This window comes from Tamandua tetradactyla, chromosome 2 (genome assembly GCF_023851605.1).
Source record: "Tamandua tetradactyla isolate mTamTet1 chromosome 2, mTamTet1.pri, whole genome shotgun sequence".
NCBI lineage: Eukaryota > Metazoa > Chordata > Mammalia > Pilosa > Myrmecophagidae > Tamandua > Tamandua tetradactyla.
Window position 1 is genome coordinate 187,192,258 of NC_135328.1, and position 22,026 is coordinate 187,214,283.

Consider the following 22,026-nt stretch of genomic DNA (forward strand, 5'->3'; position numbering starts at 1 on the left):
GTATAGGCATTTTGGAATTCAGGAAGGAGATTTAGGTTGCTGGTTGAGCTTAGGGGACTCATGTGGGAACAAGAGGTAGATAATTGGAGCTGGGCCTTGCCCCTGAAAGTGATCAGAGAAGAACCTAGGGTAGAACCCAAAGCAACCCAAAATTTAACAGGGCAGACAAAGTAGAATCAACAAAGGATTCTGAGGAGTGTCTGGAGAGGTACTTTAAGAGCCAGGAGAGTATTGCTAGGGAGAAAGCATTTCAAGAACAGAATCATCAACACAACTTCAAAGATAATAGAGATCCTAAAAATGCAGACTAGAAAGTATTGGGCTTGCAATTTGGAGATTATTAGGGGCCTTACTTAGAGTGGTTTCATTGGAGGTCTCTGGATGGATGCCAGATTTGGAATGGACTGAGGAATAAATGAGTGGGAAGGACAGGGAGACAATGATGGAGTAGAAACTCTTTCACTCAATCCAGTTATGAATGGAAGACCAAATTTATGGTAACAGCCAGGGAGGACAAAGGGTCAAAGAATGATTTTTGTTTTAATTAGGTTATATTAGCATATATGTAGCCAAAACCTTTATTGTATGTTGGTTTATAATGTGGTTTAAGTTCTTTCCTAAAGGGCTGTTAATGACTGAGCAAATCATTAAATGCAGCATGTTTTAGATGCACAGCAGTGTGTGTGGTATGAACGAATGTTGCCGCTGCCCAATGGAAGAAGCTCTTGAGCCAAGTACCAAACCCCTCCACCAACATGGGGGAGTAAAAGAAGCAGATGCCTGTGAGAGGAGAAGAAGTGATGATGTAGCTGGATGATATAACCCTCAAGTCTTGGAGGAGGGGGAAGGTGGAGGACTCTGCTTTTATGATCTTTGGCACTCCCTACCTGCTCTGATAAACAGAAGCTGAGCAAAACAATGTAATAACAACACAAAGGCACTGCCCTGGAACCATCAATCTGGATTCTACTTCCAGCTTTACCACTAGCCATGTGCCTCCTCTCCAGTCTTACATTTCTACATCTGTTCTTTGAGATCATTGACCTAGAGCCATTCTGGTAACCCACTACCTCTGACGCTATCTCTAGAGCCATTCTGCTAGGATTCAAATTCCTGCTCTACCATTTTCTACCTGTGTGACTTTGAGTGAATTACTTAACTTTTATATGCCTCAGTTTCCTCATTTTTAAAACACAGTTAATTATCGTACCTACCTCATGGAATTGTCATGAGAATGAAATGAAGATTAATATATGTAAGGCCCATAGGATAGTGCTAGGTACCTAGAAAAGTACTGTATTGGCATTGGCTAGGATTATTATCATGTAGCCACTTGGTCCAGGACAGACCCCCAACTGAGCAGGTGAAGCATGCTGGCCTCATTTAGAAGAACAGCAGAGAGGAGGTTCTTCTAGGACAAGGGTTAGCAAACTTTTTCCATGAAAGGCTATATAGTAAATGTTTTAAGCTTTGTGACCCATATAGTCACTGTCTCAACTACTCACCTCTGCCATGCTTGCATGAAAGCAGCCACAGACAATATGCAAACAAATGGGCAATGCTGCTTTTGAATATAACTTTATTTATAAAAATAGGCAATGGGTCAGATTTAGCCCACAAATCATAGTTTGGCTACCTGTGGTTCTAGAATTGGAGACCCTCGGAAGCGAGATGGTTAGTTTCCCTCACTGGGAGGTGGGATTAAGAAATCCCAAGCATCCAGATCTAAGCAGAAGTCTGACCACTCCTGGCTGCAAACTCACCAAGAAATAAAAGCTCCCAACTCACAGATCAAGCAAATAATAAACGAGTTTTGAAAATAATTAAAATTGAAAATTGATTGTCTGTGCCAGACCAGATTTATGCAAAGGGCCCCTGTTCCACGGGAGAGGAAGGAGGGTTTCTAAGCTCTGTGTTGAACAAGCTAAGCATTTTTTCAGATTATTCCCAGCATAATATGCCAAAGGGAATAGGCTCCATTTATTATTTCCTTAAAAAAATCAATGGGCTGAAACATTCCCTCTAGACCTATAATATTTATTTCAATGTTCTGTCAATAAATATAACAAGGTTAGCTTTCTATCAGTTTAGTTGGAAGAATCATTTGAGGGAAGTTCTATTTGTTAAGCTCGATTACAGAAAGCAATCAATAGGGGAAAATTCCCCGGTCACTGTGGGCAGGAAATATAGAGCTCAGAGGAGCCATCCCAGGAAAGAGATTGATGCCACTGCCTCATAATCCTTCCCTCATTCCCCCAAAGACAAAAGATGTAGGTGCAATTTTAAGTTATGGAGTGTCAGGTTGGATTAATCTCCATCTTGTGCTGACAAGGAAACTGAGGTCCAGAGAGAGAAAAGGAATTGTCCAGGGTCATAAAGCAACAGAATTGGAACTAAAATATAGAATTCTGTTCTCAGATTTCTCCCAGGTCTTTAGCTGTTCAGTTGACTCAGTTTGGACAGTGGAATGTAGATGCCCATGAGAAGGAACATTTTTATCTTTCTTTTGAATTTACCCTCATTGGATAGAGCTTTCCAAAGGGAAGATGCAGGTAGGATGGCCTTAGAAAGTGAAGAGAGGATGGGAACAGAAATATATCCTCTGTAGGTTGGGAATTCCTGGGGGTTTGGAGATTTCAGGAAGATATTTTACCCTCCCACTCTGTGCTGGTTTGAAACTGTTGTGTACCCCGAAAAAAGCCATGTTCTTTAATCCTCATTCAACATTGCTGGTGGATGGTTTCCATAGAGATGTGACCCACCCAATTGTAGGTAGTACCTTTTGATTAGGTGGATTTCCATGGTGTTCTAGTTCACTAGCTGCTGGAATGCAACACACCAGAGACAGATTGGCTTTTGAAAAAATGGGATTTATTTTGTTAGTTCTTCAGAGGAAAGGCAGCTAACTTTACACTGAGGTTCTTTCTTACATGGGAAGGCACAGGTTGGTCTCTGCTGGCCTTCTCTCCAGGCCTTTGGGTTCCAATCAACTTTCCCCTGGGTGATTCCTTTCTGCATCTCCAAAGGCCTGAGCTGAGCTGCAAATGCGGAGATGAGGAATGCTGAGCTGATTGGGCTGTGCTACGTTGTGCTCTCCCATTTAAGCACTGGCCAATTAAGTCAAATCATTCATTGCAGCAGGCATGCCTTCTAGCCAACTGCAGATGTAATCAGCAACAGATGAGGTTTGTGTACCATTGGCTTATGGCCACAGCAACAGAACTTGGTGCCTTCACCTGGCCAAGTTGACAACTGAATCTAACTACCACACATGGAGATGAGTATCCACCCCTGCAAGATGGGGTTGCTTACTGGAGCCCTTTAAGAGGGAACCATTTTGGAAAAAGCTTCAGTGCTGACAGAGCCCACACAGCCAGAGATCTTTGGAGATGCAGAAGGAAAGACCCCTGGGGGAATCTTTATGAAATGAGAAGCCAGGAGAGAAAAATAGCAGACGTCTCCATGTGTCTGCCCAGCTGACAGAGGTGTCCAGAAGCCAAAGACCCCAGCAGAGACCAGCCACATGCTTTCCCTGCTAACAGAAGTGTCCCAGACGGCATCAGCTTTTCTTGATTGAAGGTAATCTCTTGTTGGTGCCTTAATTTGGACATTTTCACAGCCTTAGACCTGTAAACTTGATTCCCTTATAAAAGCCATTTCATTTCTGGTATATTGCATTCCAACAGCTTCAGCAAACTAAAACACCCTCCAACACACACACATACACACAAACACACACACATGCACATGCAGAATTGGCAGGTTTGTCCTCTCTACCAGAATTTGAGTCTCACCTTCAAGCATTGCTACCAGATTAGGTAGGATGAACACACTCAACTATGAGATGGGTCATAGAGAACATGAGATTGAGGATCAGAAGACTTGACAAGTTGTGTGAGATCCACATTTTGTGGCTGGGCAAAGTCATTTCACCTCTTCAAGCATCTCTTTTCCATTGTCAAGTGAAAATAATAAAGATGACACCTTATTCATAAGGTAGAAGGAATATAAGAATACATGATATTGCTTGTCACATACAAATAATTATTAGTATTATTTATTATTGACCTTATTATTAATAGCATTTATCAATTGCTTATTGTATACCAGGCATTGAGCTAAGCATGTTAGAAGCTTTATGATATTTAATTCTCACAACAACACTATGAGGTAGATGATATTAATCTGGAAACTGATTAAATCTGGAAACTGAGGCTTGGAGGTTAAATATTTTATCCAAGGTCACACAACCAGGAAGTGATGAAATGAACGTTTGAGCCTGGTTATCCAACACCAAAGCCTGCACTTGTACACTCTACAGCAGGAAGGATTACAATAGTGTCCTGATCCAGAAGGAGGGAGTTGCTTTCCCACCCCACACCCTTCTCCCAATCAGCACCTCACTTGGAAAAGCTGGGTCCCATGATGCGTGTAGGTTTCCATCTCTCACCTCTGGGTCCTCCTGGCCTTGAATATTAAAATAAAGCTTCAGTGAGTCAAGATCTTTGTAAAGACTGTCTAAAGCCATGCATCATCAGTTACAGGTCTTGGACTTTAGCTGCTTAGTTCCTTCACTAGAGACTAAAGCATCCCAAAGACAAAGTAACAGCAATCCTTCTGAACTGTCACTGAAGTTAAGTACTGCTGAAGGATTCTGAGGAGAAGAATTTCATTAATGTGATAAATGTGAGCTAAGAAGAAGACATTGGCTCAACGAAGGGAGATGACATGGTAAGCTAAGTTATCTTTCTGTGTACTTGTACCTTCTAGATTTTTCAGATCTGATTCATATATATCATTTTCACCCTACAGTGGATTGCTAATGCATCTACTCAGCCTTATGTTTCAGTATATCTGAGAAAATCTAGCACTTGATGGGCAGCTCTGACCATAAAGTCACTTGATGGCCCATGGTCAGGGGGTTAGGGTCTACTAGTATCCAGTAACATTCCAGGAGCTGATTTTCAAGCATTGAGTAGTTTTGTGCTACAGAAGGTACAGCTTTGCTTCAGAACTTTAGGGATTGTCCCAGTGATTCCTCTACTAGGGCTTGCCAGAGTCTATCATAGATACCATTGGATTTTCCACATCATATAGCCCAAGCAATAGAGACTGGACTTAATGCTGAACCACCTCTTCTGTTCTGTGACCCATCCAAACTGGCAACGTCCTGAGTCATCCATAAATGGGTAAAAACACCATTTCAAATAGTCCAAACGTCTTTGGACTCTGCCTCTTTCTTAGTGGTAGGAGGTTCAAGGAGTGATATCCCTGAAAGCTTCACCATACACTAAACCCTGAATCTTTGTAGAGTTTATTTCCCATCTTCTGACATTCATGACTCTTACTGAGCCATCCAAAATACTTGCCATTTCCCATTCGTTGGGTTCTATGATATGATGTCATCAATTTAGCAAACTAGCATGATGTTTTTAGAATGTCAAGACAATCGAGGTTCCTTCAGACTATATTGTGCCTAAAAGGAAGAGAATCAACATAGCCTTAGGGCAAGAGAGTGAACATGTATTGCTGTCCTTCCTATGTGAATACAAACTGCTTCTAATCCTTTTTCCTGAGGTGGATTGAAAAGATCAAATGCTATATATCAAATGCTGGAGGCTATATTGATCTTTTTAGTAAAGATACCACATCTAACACAGCAGCTACCATTGAGACCATCACCTACTGTGGTAGTCCACTGTCATCATCCATGATCAATCTGGATTTTTCAGTGGCCATACCAACGAACTGAACAGAAATGTGGTGAAGAACATCAACCCCTGAATTCTTTAAGTATTTATGGTGATATTTTTACAATGCCACCTAAGGTATGGAATTGTTTCTGATTTAATATCTTGGCCAGGGTGTTGGCAAGCATTTATAAAGTCCTCCACTTTGTCTTCTTACCATATGTGAAGGTTCTGACAAATGCCAAAAATAGCCATTTCCAATTTTATATTCAGAAACTAGGAAAATGAACAAAGAGTCAGGGTGTGTGTCCATTGGATGAAAATGTGAGACAATGAAACTAAGATTCCCTTATCACCTGGCCTCAATATGCCCCAACTCTAATATGGGAGCCATTGAGACATTTGGGTTCCCTGGTACCAATGCCAGCTCAAACGCCATGTCCAAAGGCCCTCAAAAGATCTTCATATCCCCCCTTTCCCCAATATACAGTTACTCTAATCAATAGCTATAGATCCTTTTGGAGGGGAAATATTTACTCTACATACTTGAAGTGAGATTGCAGAGTCCTTCCTCAAAGGGACTCGGCCTTCCCTTCAAAGAATAGGCTCTGGGTCTGGAAAATGTCTGAGATCTGGATTACTGGTGAAGGTTCATGACTTCCCATGCAGAGGCTGGCATAAGCCTTCTGCTCACCCACTCTTGGTATTGTCTGGTTCCATAAGTCAAGCAATACCCTTGTTGGCTGCCAATAAACCTAGCTTCTGGCAGCATGTTCTGTTAGCTATTAGCACAATTCCCTTTGCATCAAGGCCTCCTAATTTCACTACAGTTTTGCTGCTAGCTTTGCTTGCTTATCTTTGCTAAGCAAGTCCACCTTTCCTCTATTGATTACCTGCCACCATTTGGCCTCGGCTATTCCAAAATCTGTCTTCCCCATTGTTAGTAAAGAGCCCTTCTCCATGGTAATATACCACACCGCCAACTCTTGCCTAAATTGGCTTAGAAGTTAACCACCACTAAGCTCCTCAGAAAATGCTAAATACCCCTGACTAATGCATTCTGTGTTGCTTTAGTGAAGAAAATATCCCCTGGACTCTTGTAGAGAATATAATCAGTGGGTTTCATAGTTTCATGCTACATCTCTAAGCCCTCTGGCCTCCTTCCTGAATGCTCTACCAAAACAACTCCAGCATCTCCACTTAATTTCCTACAGGCCATGATCATGTCCAAGCTTCATGGAAACATCCCAGCAGCATATCAGTCTTGGCTCCAAGTGTTCTTACCAGATACTTAATTCTGCACCACAAGAAACTCTTCCTATATAAATAAACACTCCCTTACTTAGACTTTTATTCTCTCCCACCCACTCTCACCCCATCCCACTCTTCAGGATTTATTTCCACATGTATTTCCCTAGTTCCTTCTGGTCCAACAGAGCCAACGCAGCTCTGTTGATGAAGAATCTATTTCCTCCTGGAGCAGGGTCTGTACTTCCCGGCTAATGCTATACTGAGACCTAACCCCAGTTAGTTTTTATAATTCTATGGTGACCTCAGGAGTTACATGCTACAAGAAGGAAGAAGCCTGGATCCCTAATCACCACTCGGAAGAAAACTACTGATCAGGAACATCTATTGTGGAGGCAAGAAATAAACTTCTGTTCTGTTGAGCTACTGAGATTTTAAGGATTTATCTGCTACGGCAGCTGACCTCACCTTAAGTAACAAATGTTTTAGTTACCTCCCTACCTTAAAATCTACAGACCAACCAAGACTCCAAAAAGAGGAGGAAATTTTCCCTTAAGCTTAAATTCTACCTCATGCCTCCTGGTTTTCTGCTCCAGAACTAACTTCCTCCTACGATGACTGGAATTGGGAATGCCAGTTCCTTTCAAGAGAAATCTCACTCCCCACTCCCAGAGCTACCATCCAGCCCTATATCCCCAATAAAATAATTACCCAATAATTTAACATTAATACATTCCCCAAAGCCCGAGTTATTCAGCCTTCAATAATACCATATACGTGGACCTTCAATGGCTCTGCAGGTTGGACTAGGCTGAACTTGGTCCAGTTTATTTTTATTCATTTCATCAACTTTTCAAAACCTCTCATCCATGCTCACCTGATTCCAAATGAAAGAGACTTCTTTTTTAATTAAAGGAGAAGAAAAAAGGGAAAAAAGAGAGAGAGAGGAAAAGGAAGAGAAAGAGGAGGAGAGGAAAAAGATAAAAACAAGGAAGAGAAAGAGGGCCATTTGTAAAAGATGTTACTGTGCCGCCTCTACCCTACAAACTATTCACACTGGAGACCTCAGGAAATGTCTCCTGTTTGGTCAGAGTACAGGTCAAGAAGTAGTATGGTGTCTCAGAAATAACTCTAAAATTGGAGGCTGGATTCTGGATTTGATTCAACCACTCACTGGCTTTAAAGCTTGACTACTCTCTAGGTCTAGGGTTTTCTATCTGGATACAATTCCTTTACCCCAGGCCAAACAAGCAGTGGCAAGAACTAGAGAAAATAATAGCTCCAGAGAGACAGAAGTGAGTATTCCATCACTGATATCAATGTCACAGCCACTACTGCTGCCACTGAACCACTATTTGCACCATTCAATCATTCATGCAGGAAATATATATTTCGGGGCTGGGAATACAAGAGTAACAAGGAAGAGAGGCAAAGGACAGACCCTGTGGACCTATAGACCGCATTAAAGAAGTTGATCTTCCAGGTAACAGCAATGGGAGGACAGTGGAGGGATTTAGGCAAGGGAAGTACGATTGGCGTTTGGGAAGGATCTCCCTGACTGGTATGAGCAATGGATTGGAGGGAGCAAGCGTAGAGCATAAGGTCAAGTTAGGAGCCCCTCACAAAAAAGCAGGCAAGAGGTGATGGAGGCTTAAACCGTGGGTGTAAAATCAACAGGACTTGTATGATGGATAGAAAATAGGCTAGGAGCTGCTGCAGACATCTTATGCTCTCAATGTCTCATAAAATTTGCAAAGTTCTTTTGGCTTTAAACGATGGAATCTCATCTAACACAGGGGTTAGAGTTGGAAGTTTGTGCATAAGATAAAAATGGCATATAGTCAAAGCACCCTTGAAGAACTCATAAACCACTCAGAATGTACAGTACACATGGGTTTGTTTATGAAGCCATGAACAGAAATTTTTAGGCACACTAAAGTTAGAGAGCCACTGAACTAGAATAAAGAAAGCAACAGAAGGAAAGCCCATATGCAAATGTCTGGGCATTTAAATCACTCTGCCTTTAAGACAACTATTCAAACCCCTGGCAGTGAATGAGGAGATTGAGGGGGTGGGGAGAAGCAAAATCCATGTAAGAATTTTTTAAAGGTTTCCACTTTCCTGAAATGTTGTACATTCAATTGAGTTTTAATATCACGCCATTATAACTCTACCACATTTTAATATGAGTTGCTTATGTTAGTTGTCCTGTGTTCAGGATTCCCACCCCAACATCTCCTCCAGCTTCTATTCCTTCTTCCTGGAGTGAGTTTCCCAAGAGACCTACCCCAATCCCACTCCAGGTCTCCCTGAACCTAAGCTAAGCTGAGTTCAGCTTGGTCTCAAGTTAGAACACTTGTATAAATCAGAATAGGCTAGGTCATGCTACCATAACAAAAAAAAAAACTTCAATCTTAGTAGCATAAAGAACAATGGTTATTTCTTACTCATGCCACTTTTGCACCATGATTTGGTTGAGCGTTCTGCTCTATGTCTCTATACCTGAACATCATCTTCAAACATTGTCAGTCCCCAAGGCAGGGGGAAAGAGCGCTCTGGAAGGCTTCATACAATTAAATACTCTGGCTCAGACGTGGTACAAATTATTTCCACTTATAACTCATTGGCCCGAATTAACCATAAATCTTCACCCAACCCCAAGAGTGTCAAGAAGTACAATTCTTCTATGTGTTCAGCAGATGCAAAACCAGAAATATTTGACAAACAGCACTAATGATTTCCACATGCTCTAAATGTACAATGGTGAGAGAAGAAAGGCACGCTTTAATTGTTGAATCTGTTTGGTTCTGAGAGCCCTGTGCAACTATATGGCTCATTTTGAACAGAATATACCTCACTCTTGGCCCAAGGAGCAGAGTCTATGCCCAAAAATAGACTCCCAGACATCACTTGGTTCAGTTACCCTGGAAATTAAAGAGATGTCCCAATACAGACAACTGATAGCTTGGAGCCTAGCTCCACTGCCTCTCCACCCTCTCCCCAGGCTCTATCAGGGACCAAACACAGCATGAGGGAAGATGGGAGTTGGAGATCACTCTGCACCAAAGCTTTCTAATAGTCCCTGGAAGTGCCTGGGTTAAGGATAAGTGATATACTCTGAATCCCAACCCTCAAGGAGCATCTACCCTAAGGGCCTGTTACATGCTCTGGTAAATAGTTTCCAAAATGGTCATCAACCACCCTCCCTCTCCCATCCCTAAACTAAATGATGCTCCTCCTATCAAGACCAAATGATTTCTCCTGCCTTTGCTTTGATTAATAGAATGCAGCAATTGTGGGGTTCTAAACTTTCTAAGCCCAAGCTTTAAACAGCATGGTAGCTTCCCCTTCTTCCCTCTTGAAGCCCAGTTGCCATACCGTAAGGGAGCCGAGGCTAGGCTAATGAATGATTAGAGGCCATTTAGAGGGAAGCCATGGAGGATGAGTGACCATCTTGGAGATTCCAGCCCCAGCCAAGCTCCCAGCTGAATGAAGCCACATGAAGGAACTTGGCTAAACCAAATGGAGCAAAACTGCCCAGTTGAGCTCAGTCAACCCATAAAATCATGAGAAAAAGATCATACATTGTTATTTCAAGTGACTAAGTTTTGGAATGGCTTGTTATATAGCAATAGATAACTGAAAACATATTATCAAGGGTATGTGCTTGGTTCTTAGGGAGCACAGGGAAGGATAATCTAAGAATGCCTTAAAAGATATTTTAGATTGGGTTGGTTCCCTGGAAACAGATTTTGAAATGGAGTCGTGGTGGGTTGAATTATGCACCCCAATTTGACATGTTCTTAGTCTTGACCCATGTTCCTGTGGGTGGGAACCCAATAGGATCTCTTGAAGATGTTATTTTAGTTAAGGTGTGGCCCAATGAATGAGGGTGGGTCCTAATCCAGATTACTGGAGTCCTTTATAAGCAGAAGAAATTCACACATAGAGAAAGAAAGCCACAGGGGGGAACCAAAGCCAGAAGCCAACAAAATCTGGAAGACAAAGGACAGGACATCATTACGTGATGGGGAAGCCAAGGGACCCAAGGATTGCCAGCCATCCAGAACACCACTCACCCTAGAAGGAAGCAAGCCTTCTAGCCTCTAAAACCATGAGCCAATAAATTCCTGTTGTTAAGCCAACGCAACCCATGGTGTGGTATTTGCCTTAGCAGTCTGGAAAACTAAGACAAGGTTTATTGGGAGGGGGAGAGAAGTGTTGCCCCGGAGAGATGCACCTTTAAAGAAGTGAGGAGGCTAGGATTGAACAGAAGAAGAAGCTGACCAGCAAGATGGTTGCAACTGAGGCCAATCCTATGAGCAGCTTTGGAGGTGGGAAGGAAATTCAGAGTTGTCTCAAATTGAGGCAAAGGGGTTGGGCCTTTGTGTCTCCTCCTCAGCCAACATTGGCTGTGGGCAGCCGTAGGAGGATGCATAGTCTTGGACAAGGCAGCTTTTTGTGACTGAGGACAGTCCCCATGGAGAGATGTAGCTGTGAGTCATCCAAAGCCAGTATTCTCAGGAGCTGGGAATAGAGGCAGCAACCCTGAAGCGGTGTCTGGGGTAAGAACAGTAGCTCCCACAAGAGACCCTGTGGCACTTCACCTAGAACAGGGTGAAATGAGGAAGGGGAGAAAGTTTCCAAGCAAAAGAAACAGCAAAATCAAAAGGGACATGCAAGGACAAAAAGAATACACAGAAAAATTGGTAAGAGATGAAGCAATACCAACCAGAGAAATTAGGACTTTATCCTGAAGCATTGGATCTAGCAACGAGTTTCTAAGCGGGGCAGAGACATTGTGTGATAACTGTTTTAGAAAGTCCCCTCTGACAGCAGCATGGAAGGTGGTACAGCAAGGAGGAGACAAGAGGCAAAGAGACTGGCAGTGATGCAGGAGAGAAACAAAGGCAAACTCCGGCTCCTGCTGATATACGCTGGCTAAAGCCCACAGCAGGTCCAGCATTTCCCCAGCCAGGTTGTGTTGCAACTTAACCCAAGTTACCAGTCTGGTGGCCAACCAGGGAAGTGGGGTAGATCCTGGGAAAAAGGGGCGAGTGCATAGTACTTGGCATTTAGCGGGTAGAAGCCATTGCATCATCTTCAAGCTCGGAGAAGCACTAGCCTTTAGCAGGAAGGTGAGGGCACACTTGCAGTCTCAGAGGGCTCAGGGGTTTCAAGGATTTCGTGGGCATCACCAGATGCGTCTGTCCCCAGTGTCAGGGCCCAGCTCCTTCACAATCAAGGCCTTAACCAGTCAAGTTCAGAAGACTTGCTGGAGTTGAGAATTCAATTTTCTCCAGAAAGCCTCTACCCTTATCACTGATTGTGGGCCTAGCCTCAGTTTTTCTGTTCTGAAGAAAAAGTTTCTTTATCTGATGGCAAGGAGGCCCTCTGGCTTTCACACTTCACCTTAAATTGTGATTAATCACCCTCAGCCTTCAGTTGTCTTTTTCTGGTGCATTGATAGCTCCCAGCAATAATCTTCCAATTTGATAGTGTTTATAATTACTACCTCTTCCGACCACCTCAAATGCCTGAGGTACTGCACCGACCAGTACATGCCCGTCTATCAGTACCCCATCTTAGTTCACCATTAGTGAAAGTTTTCACAATTAAAACCCGGGGCAGGTTGGGGGCGGTTAGTACTCCCCCTTCCCACAGTGATGGGGTTCTCATTACCCACTGGCCAGTGTGTGAGCCAGCTCCAGAATCCCATTTTAGAGTGTGTTTCCTAGGAACCACTCCGAGCATCAACTGTGGTAGGTCAAGTTCCTTAGAAACAAATCTAAGAAGGAAATTTGCATACAGAGGGTTTATTAGGGTGATCTCAGAAACAACACGTGTAAAAGAGTGAGGAAAGCAGGACTGGGCAAAGGCAGACGTCAAACTGCGATGCAGTTGCAACAGAGGCCCTTGGTCAACCCCACAGAAAGCTCTAGATCAGATGTGGCACTTAAGAGATGTCCCAAAATGAGGCAAGAGGGTTGGGCTTTTGCCCCCAGGGAGAAGGCTGTGATCTTGAGAGAGGCAGCTAGCTCCCTTTTGCCAAAGGCAATTCTTGGGGAGAGACTCAGTGGAATGCTATTGGCCATCAGTATTCCCATTAGCTAGGAGAGTGAGTGTCTCTGTCCCAAAGAGGGAGGGCAAACCTTGAGACCATGTCACAGAATCTGCTGAACCCAGAAATGATATCGCAGGACTCAGGATGGAGGGTAGTAAACAGTATCAATTGTTATGAGGTCAACTAGGTGTCTGCTGGATTAACCACAGCACTTGGTTTTGGGAAGTGAGTGCCCATGCGGGAGGTAGAATCAGCAGAAAGGAATGGCTCTTTTGACCTCTCTAGACTCCCCTAATGGCTGGCTTCCTGTGAGTGCCTAATGCCTGGGGTAAGTTGTCCTTTGGTACTCGAAGTACAGCTTTGAGTGTGGCCTTTCTTAGCTCCATGCAAACATGAATACAGATCCCCATCTCCATTCCTCACACACAGGTACATGTTGAGCTTTCCTGGGGCAGAAATTCCAGCTGTAGGCTTGTGGGCAGATCTCTCTCCTCACTAGCCAGAAATAGAGCTTGACAGAGCAGGTGTCCCTGTATACCTGCAAGGTCAAGGTAAGCAGCTGGGGTCTTGGCTTTGTCGTTAAGTCCAATCAGAGACCTGGCAGCAACCCAAAGCCAGGGAGATCCCCAAGAGAGTAACAAAACCTTCATCGACATCAATAATAGTTAATATTTATTGAGTGCCAACTTTGACCTAGGCACCTGCTAAGTGCTTCACAAGCATTAGCTCATTTCATGCCCCCTAAACCTCATGAAGTGGGCACTTCCATTATCCCTGTTTTACACATGAAGATGCAGAGGCTTGGAGAAGTTAGACAACTCACTCAAGGTTGCACAACTGGTGGGGAGGGAACTGGAGTTATGATTCCGAGAAGGTTGATGAAAGAGATAAGTGTGACATTGAGAAACAGGCAAGCTCTTTCATTCATTCACCATATATTTTTTTGAGAGCCTACTATGGGGCAAAACTGTTCTAAGCACTTAGGAAACATAAGGGAGGAGGACACAGATCCCTCCCAGGGCTCATTTTCTAGCAAGAGAGATAGACAATGAACAAAGACTATGGTGCATTTACTCAGATAGGTGTAAAAGGGGTAGTGGCTGCTGTGCTGTGGCACCCAGCTTCTCCCTTCTGAGCTGAGGCCCTCACTCCCTTAGCTCCAGGAAGTGCTGGCAGTTCACAGCATTCAGGGGAGCCCCTCTCTGGTAGCCCCCTCAGCGAAAAGCTGCTTCTCCCCAGGTCCTACCCCCTCCCTGGAGAAGGCCCACACAGTATCTCATCAGTGAGGGATTGTAAAGGCTCTGCCCCCTCACCTCGATGTGGGGCCACTTGGAAAGCCCATCCTGGCTGCAGAGTTCCCATGGAGAGGCCTCTGCCCTGATGACATCACAATTTAACTTTTCCCTCTGTGCAGTTTGCTTCCTCCACGACGTGCACACGCGCGCGCGCACACACACACACACACACACACACACGTCTTGATCTGACAACATTCCCCAATAAACTTCTGGCAGGCAAGTCTCAGTCTTGCAAACAAGTCTGTCTCCTGATGTACCCAACCTGCAGCAGAAGTTACGTATTCTGTAGGGCAAAAAAAAGAAAAACCAGAGTAGAGTGAGGGGGATTGTGAGGGCAGGGGCAGCAGGCAGTAGAACTTAATAGGATATTCACGATCTCATTTAGAAGGTGACATCTGAGCAAAGGAAGTGAGGGAGTTACCCCGGTGGAGATCTGGGGGAGAAGCATTCTGGGGAACGACAAAGAGCCTAGGGCAGGGACACAGCAAGGAGGCCAGTATGGGTGGGGTGGAGTGAGCAAGGAGAAACCAGGGAAGTCAAGGGTGGGGTGGGTAAACGGAGTAGATCACGTAGGGACTTGTCGATCCTCAACTTTTTCTCTGAAAGTGAGCAGAGAAGCGATAGGATCTGACTTTAAATGTCCTCTGGCTGCTGCGTAGAGAAGGGCAGAAGCCGAGGAGGCTGCTAGGAGGTGATTGCAGTAATCCAGTTGAGGGCTCCAAGCAGGGTGGTGGCAATGACATGGTGAGAAGTGATCAGATTAGGGAAACATTTTTTAAATATAGCCAGTGCAATTGCTGATGGATGGGATGTGGGAAGTGAGAAAAAGACAGGAGTCAACAAGGACTCCAAGGTTTTTTTGGTCCTGAGCAATGGAAAGGACTTTCCAACAGCTGAGATGGGGGAAGTGAGCAAGTGGCACAGGTCTGCAGGAGACTCAGAGTCCCACGTTGAACGTGTTGACTTTGCGATATTCCGAGTAATCATCCACAGGACTGAGCAGCCAGACCAGCTCTTGACATGGTAAAATCCAACTCAGCATAACAGAAGGGGGCTGGAGACACAGGAAGCCTGGTTCCATAATCCCCTCGCCTGACATTCCAAGCTCCACTCCAAGCTCCCATGGCAGCTTAATTATGTGAGTGACAGACAGACAAACAGAGAAGGCCCTGTATGACAATGAAGAGTGAAATGTGTGTGGGCTGGGAGTGGCTGGAGAGCGTATTTGGAGGCACGAATAAGGGATCTGTGCGAAGCAAATGTATCTCTGTACGTGGAAGCGTTGGTTGTGAGTATGCATGAGTGCTTGTGAGCAAGCTTCTGTGAGTGTGTGTCAATATAGGCTCAGGGGCTGGGCACTCTCTAGGGTATACAAATGTGTGTATGAATGTCACAGTGGCCCTGGCTGCCAGACACATACCAGCGTGGATTAGGAAATGATGCCAACCCAGGGCCAATAATTATTGCAGCAAGGGCCTGCCAAACAGTAGCCTCCGGTAATGGTAGAATATGTGGAAAAATGAATAGCTGGCACCAGCATGCAGCACAGAGCACCTGGTTCGCCTCAGCCACCCTGAGCCACACAAGTCCCCTCCAAGCCCTGCACCAGGGGTTCCAGGGGGTGGAGGTCCCCACAGCTCCTCCTGCTCCCCGGGGCTGTTTCCGGCTGGGCCGGGAAAACTGCCGACACAGCTCGGCAGAGGGAGGGGGGTTAACTCTCCATTTGCCATTAAACATAATCAGGAGGAAATCTGTGTGGAGCCCGCTGCTCTGGCCCATAAGTGATTCCCCAGAACAACAGATAAAAGCCTGGCACTAAAGTGCAGCCAGAAATGATGTGTAATTGGGATGAAAGAATCCTTAAATCTGCACGCTACTTTTAACTTGGGAGGCTTAAATTACAATTAATAGTTCCCTTGAAGAAGGCAGGAGGGGAAATAGAGGAATTCCAAGGCCTTGAGCTCAGAAGCCCTGGGCACTCTCCTCAGCTCTTCAGGGGGCACGCCAGGGTTGGGGGAGTAGCATGGGGGGAGGAGAAAGCTGGGAGTGGGAGAGGAGACTTTTCAAGATCTTGGGCACCCTGATGGGGTGCATTCGTTGCAAATAACCAGTTCCCAAACAAGTTCATCCATGCTCCTGAACCTCGCCCTGGGAGGTTGTCAGCCATCCAAATGCCATCCCCATTTTGCAGATGGTGAAACTAAGGAGATACACCTGCCCTGGGTCACTGAGGTGCAGCTAGTCCCCCTGCAAACCCAGCAGTCTTGGATCCAAAGCTAGGAGAGGCCTGAGATTCTGCTTTTTGACTCCTGGGGGAAACAAAGGCCCAGCAATGGGATAGGGCAACCGTGTGGAGTCAGCACTAAAACCTGTCTCCAGATTCCCAGTGGGGCCCAGAGTTCTCTAAGGAGAACTTGGTTTCCTGGACCAGCCACGCAGCCCTTCCCCTCCCTGACTTGCTCCTGGGGGAGGTTGTGTCTACCTGTGGACAAGTTTGCAGCCGTCCCTGGGCTGCCCCTTTCCCCAGCATACAGACTTGCCCAATCTCCTGCCTCATCTGCACCTTCTGCACCTTCTGCACCTTCTCCTCCAGTCTCACGCCCCTGGCTCTTCCTCTGGGTTTTGCCCTTTTGGCTGAGCCGTTGGCAGAGGGCTATGGGCAGGTATTCAGGTACATGGCATCTAGGCACAAATCAGAACCATGAAGCAGGCTCTCCTCCAGGAATGAAGGGCTGGGCCCTTCAAGAGACCACCCGACAGTCAGAGGGAGGCCTGAGAACCGCCTCGGCAGTCCCAGTGCTGGCCCGGGGCACAGACTCCTGTGTTGGTGGGAATTCCAAAACTCCCCACATGTGAGCTCATGGATGGCTATGTGCCCAACCCCGCAGTTCATGGCTCTGGAATGTGTGCTCGGGGCTGGCCCTCTTCAGTCCCCCCATCTCGCCATGGCGAGTGCCGCTGCCTGCCTTTGGCCCTGCAGAGTCAGGCCCAATCCAGAAAGGGCTTTTTTCTAAGACTGCCGGTTGGTCTGCACAGACATGCAAGCACCGTACATTCACGCACCTGTGGGTGCATGGGTGAGTCCATGTGCATCTGTCTCTACACATGAGTGGGCACACATGTCTTATTTGTTTGCACATATGTATGTTGTGTGTGTGTATTCCGTGCATGAGTAGTTTTAAAAGCAGGCAGTGGGATCCGCTTGGGGCCCCGTGTAGCTGAGCCTTATTTATAGCTCTCCTCTGTCTGGTTCGTTTCCTCTAACTTCCCTGCAGAATGATATGAATGAAAATGACACTATTGACTATCTTGGTAACCATAAAAGACCTTATAGAAATAAGATTTTTATAGTTTGTGGACTGGGAGAATCAAAAGACTAAGAGTTATGGATTCGGCGGATAGGAGAGAATCAAGCTGAGGCAGCCGGAGAGGTCCCGTGGTGGATCGTCCGTGGTTTTTTTAAAACAAACTCATATAAATAAAGTGATTGTCTTGAAAGAGTTATGAGAGCCCTGAAGCTGGTGGGCAATATCTCTGTGGCCTCTGCAAAAGCAGGAGGGTAGGCACACTGCCTGTCTTAGAGGAAACCCTTGCTTTATCTGAGTTCCTGCTTTTGGCCCCCCAAGGAAGGCTAAGGAGATAGCAGCAGGAACAAGGCTGCCCTCTCGCAGGAGATCGACAATATTTGGCAGCCTTGGGGAGAGGAGCCCCAGGAATGAGCCCCCTCTAGCTAGCCTGGGTCCATAGACCATGATGGGGGGACGCTCAAACCCTGCCAACCTGTGCCCCCTCCACAGTCCAAACAGGGATCCTCTTCAACCAACCACCCCCAGCGCCAAGTTTGAGCCTGCAGATTCTGGGTCAGCAGCCCCTCCAAGCTTGAATGGAAAGAGCCCACCCTCCACCCTTGCAAAGAAGACTGATGTCCAAACCCTGCGCAAAGCCATCCCCTGACTCTTCATGGGGAACCTCCCACAACCAACAATTAATTACAGCAGCAACCCTGCCTAGAGAGTCCCTGCACGTCCCCGGCTAAGCCTGGGCAGATCCATTCGAGCAAAAGCCAAAACCAGTTTCACAAAAATCTTTACCTGTGTCCATTTGCATTTGCACCTTCAGAGATATGTCAGGTTCTGTGTTCCTGACCTCAGGGAGCTCCCTGTCTGGTTGGAAGCGTGAGAACTGTGGGCAGGAAGATATGCCCAAAACTTAATGATGCACTGAAAACAGAGTACATTTTACCACGTGGGTACATAGGTATGCAAGAACACAGTATACAGATACACAGGTACACAGATATGCAGATATAGAGGGACACAGATATCCAGGTATGCAGATACACAGGTACAGGCAGGGAGCAATATTGAAAGCTGGTGATGAAACTTCTGGTTTTATTCATTCTAAGAAGCTAGTCCTGGGCCCTGGGTGCACACAGCTAAATCAGACTCCTTCTTAAGGAGTTCGCACCCAATGGGGAGAGGGACAGATGATCACAAGACAGTGCATTAAGGGCTGAATTATAAAAACTGCCAAGGGATCACAGATTATCTCTGCCTGGGGAAATCAGGGAAGGCTTCTCAAAAGAGAGGGCAATTCAGCTGAGCCTCGAAGGGCAGGTAAGAGCTCACCAGAAACTATGGAAGAAAGGGCATGGCTGGCAGGGGAAATGGTGAATGCAAAGGTCCAGAGGTGAGAAAATACAAGGTGTATTTTCGGATTGCTGGCCAAGGGGAGGGAGAAGTGAGGTTTGAAAGGAAGTTTGAGGAACAGGTCTTTCTTTTCCACAGTTCTAAGTTTCATTCTGCAGTCAATATAGGGCAGCACTTAAGGCGGGGCAAATAATGGTCAGATTTATGTTTCATAAGGATCAGAGTGTGGACATAGAGAAGTCAGAGAGGAGGGCTGATGCAACCCAGGGGTCCAGGAGGAGGCAGTGATATTAGAGAGGGACATGTGAGAGTCTGAAAGTCAAGGGAAGGTGGGAAAAGCTCCTCCACAGTCTTGCATCGGAAATGGGTTCCGAGCTGTGCTGATGTATTTTTCAGACAAAGAGCCGATAGCACACTTAGCAACTGACCACCAGTCGTCAGCTCACCTTCCCTGGTGCCTCCCTTTCTCACTCCCTTCTCCCTTCTCATTCCAGGCACCTGCACTCGGTCCCAGCCCTCTGGGACGACACCACTTCCGTGTCCTCTTCCATGGTGAAAGGAACAATCATGACAACCAGACAAAAGCCATTCCGTTTGGTCGGGCGGCCCAGCAGAAATAACCGCCAGGCTGGAGAGGCCAGCCTGCCTCCTGTCTCCTACTCCCGGGGACCTGGGGACTCGGCGTGAGGGCTAGGCACGCTTGTGGCACTTGTCAATGCCCTGACTCCTTGTCTGCAGGCATCGATTTCTTTCCTTCCTGACCTTTCAGGAGAGGTGCCCTGAATTCCATGCTGCCCGGTCATTACAAAACCAGTGGTGGAGACTCGGCGAGACCCAGCCCCCTTTCCTCCAGCACCTTCGGGCTGCATCTGGGAGGGCAGACAGACTGTCCTCCCGCCGGCACCCATTGTCCTCAGACCCCGCGTGTCTGAATAGGGGTGAGCAGAGCCAGGCTCAATTCACACTGACTGGAGCCACGATGGGAGTTTATGGTTCTTGATTACACCCAGCAGGGAGGCCTTCTTAGTGATGAGAGAGAAAATATTCAACAACCTGTCTTTGCTATGTGCTGATCTCTCGGAGAGAGGGAGAGCGGAGCAGGTGGGGGAGGGCGCTGGAGAGAAAGAGAGTGATTTGTGATGTCTGAGTCAGGAGAAGGTAGCTTTTTGTCTGTGCTTTTTTCAAATCCAGGGCACCCCAAAACTAGCTCAACATTTCCTCTTTCTCATCACTTGTTTTGGTCCTGGTGTAACTTTGAGGCAAAATGACCCACGTCTGTGGGCCTGTGCAAGTTGGAAAGCTTGCAAGGATGCGGGCCTGGGAGATGGCATCCGTGTTCAGCCCTGGCTGAGCATTTTCTCAAAGCTGAGAGAGAGGAGCTGGACAGAGACCTGCCCCAGACGCATCTCACTTAACCCTCTGCGGAAGCTCCCTTCTCTCTTTCCACAGCTCCTTCCACCTTCTGCTCTAAACTCAAAGTGCATCCGTTTGTGCTCAGCACCCAACATGCTGCCTGACACAACATGGGAGCTAATAAATGAACAACTGGGTGAGTGGAATGTATCTGTTCTCCCTTTCCAGACTGAGACCTCTTGTGTCTCCTATAACCCCAGTCCGATGACATGTGCAAAGTGTGCATCAATTATCTTTTGGGGGTAAATGAGTGAGTGGATAATGGATTCCGTACCCTGTAGGGCTTTGGCATCCTAGTTGAGCAGCCTTCACTCTATCTTCTATTTCTGAAGCTCATCCTGGTTTTAAATGATACGATGTATGCCCCCCAAAGAGGGAAGCTGTCAGAGGAAGATAGGGGGCATTGTGGAGACTAAGTTTTTAGTTGCTTCTTAATAATTCATGGGAACCATGGTTTTAAATCGCTGGATTTAAAGGGACCTCCCAACAGACGGCCATTGAATGTATGGGGGACAAGAGAAGGCCCCCTTCCCAGGTTTTCACTAGAACTCTGACTTCTTTCCTGAGGCTTCAGAAGGAGTCTGCAGGCAAGCTGTATCTTCTTTCTTCTCTTCCTCAACAAGTTCCCTTGCCCCTCTCTCTACTCTCTGCAGCTCCCAAGGGCCCTCCCATGGCCCAACCAAGATTGCTGTCAGTCTCCTTACCGGGGGATGGGGAAAGAGGCATCTCAGAAGAAAAAAGAAGTCACCCTTGTCTTTACAGAAACAGCAGGATCCTGGCCTCCCTCCTGGGATCCAGTCTCCCAGAGAAGAGGGAGCCAGAAGACCAGTTGGGAAGCAGGATGGATGCCAGACCCACCATCGCAAGCAACAAAGGAGGAGGCTTTGACCCAGCTCCAGCCCCCCAAGAGAGCTTTGCACAATCTCCAAAGCCTGCAAGCTTGGTGTCTCTTGGGTATCTGGTCTACCTTGAGGCAGGCTGAGTCTGAAAACTGGGCTCTCCAGGCTGCCAAGGGGCCCAGGAGATCTGCCCAGGCACGGGTATGGACCCCCTGCTGCCCTGTCTCCCTTCCCCAGGGCTGAACCCAGGGGCTGCTGAGAACCCGTGTCAGATAGCTCTCCTTGCCTCTGGCTCTGTAAAGCATGGTACCCGCTGAAAGGGGAGGGGGCAGCACCGCAGGGACGATGCCCAAGCTCCGAAACTTTACACTGAAAGTTAATCCACCGAAGCGTAGCCCAAAATAAGCGCACTGCCTAATGTGCCGGGAACTGCCGGTCGCAAGGCCAGACTGCTAGCGGATGTCTGTGCATCTCCGCCCAGAGCCCGCATTTAGCGCCAGCGAGGGAGTCTGGGCTGGAGCGCTGCTTTCACACCGACTCGAGCCGCGAGTTTATGGATCTTGATTGCACCCAGCAGGGAATCCTTTTTAGTGATGAGAGAAAAAATATTCAACAACCTGTCTTTGCATTGGGTGTGTTGGACACACTTCCCTGCTTCGGAATCAGACATATGTAAGTTGTGGGAGTAGAGCTGCTGTCAGCAGGCCAGAAACACTCCTCTCCTCTCCTCTTTTCTCCTCTCCTCTCCTCGCTCTCTCCTCTCCTCATTTCTCCTCTCTTCTTTGCTCCTCTCCTTGTCCCCGTGGAAGGGGGTGGGGGAGCCGA

At 46.6% G+C, this 22,026-nt stretch overlaps 1 long non-coding RNA gene across 2 annotated transcripts; it reads left to right on the plus strand.

Annotated features, from left to right (window-relative positions):
• Positions 1 to 2,432: 2,432 nt before the first annotated feature.
• Positions 2,433 to 20,498, plus strand: LOC143674468 (uncharacterized). 2 transcript variants are annotated; one of them, XR_013171069.1, is made up of 4 exons: positions 2,433 to 2,552; positions 4,539 to 4,731; positions 19,444 to 19,887; positions 20,399 to 20,498. It is a non-coding gene; the product is annotated as an uncharacterized LOC143674468 (long non-coding RNA). The 2 variants fall into 2 exon arrangements; XR_013171068.1 differs by lacking the exons at positions 19,444 to 19,887; positions 20,399 to 20,498 and adding an exon at positions 6,905 to 11,051.
• The last annotated feature ends 1,528 nt before the right edge of the window (positions 20,499 to 22,026 follow it).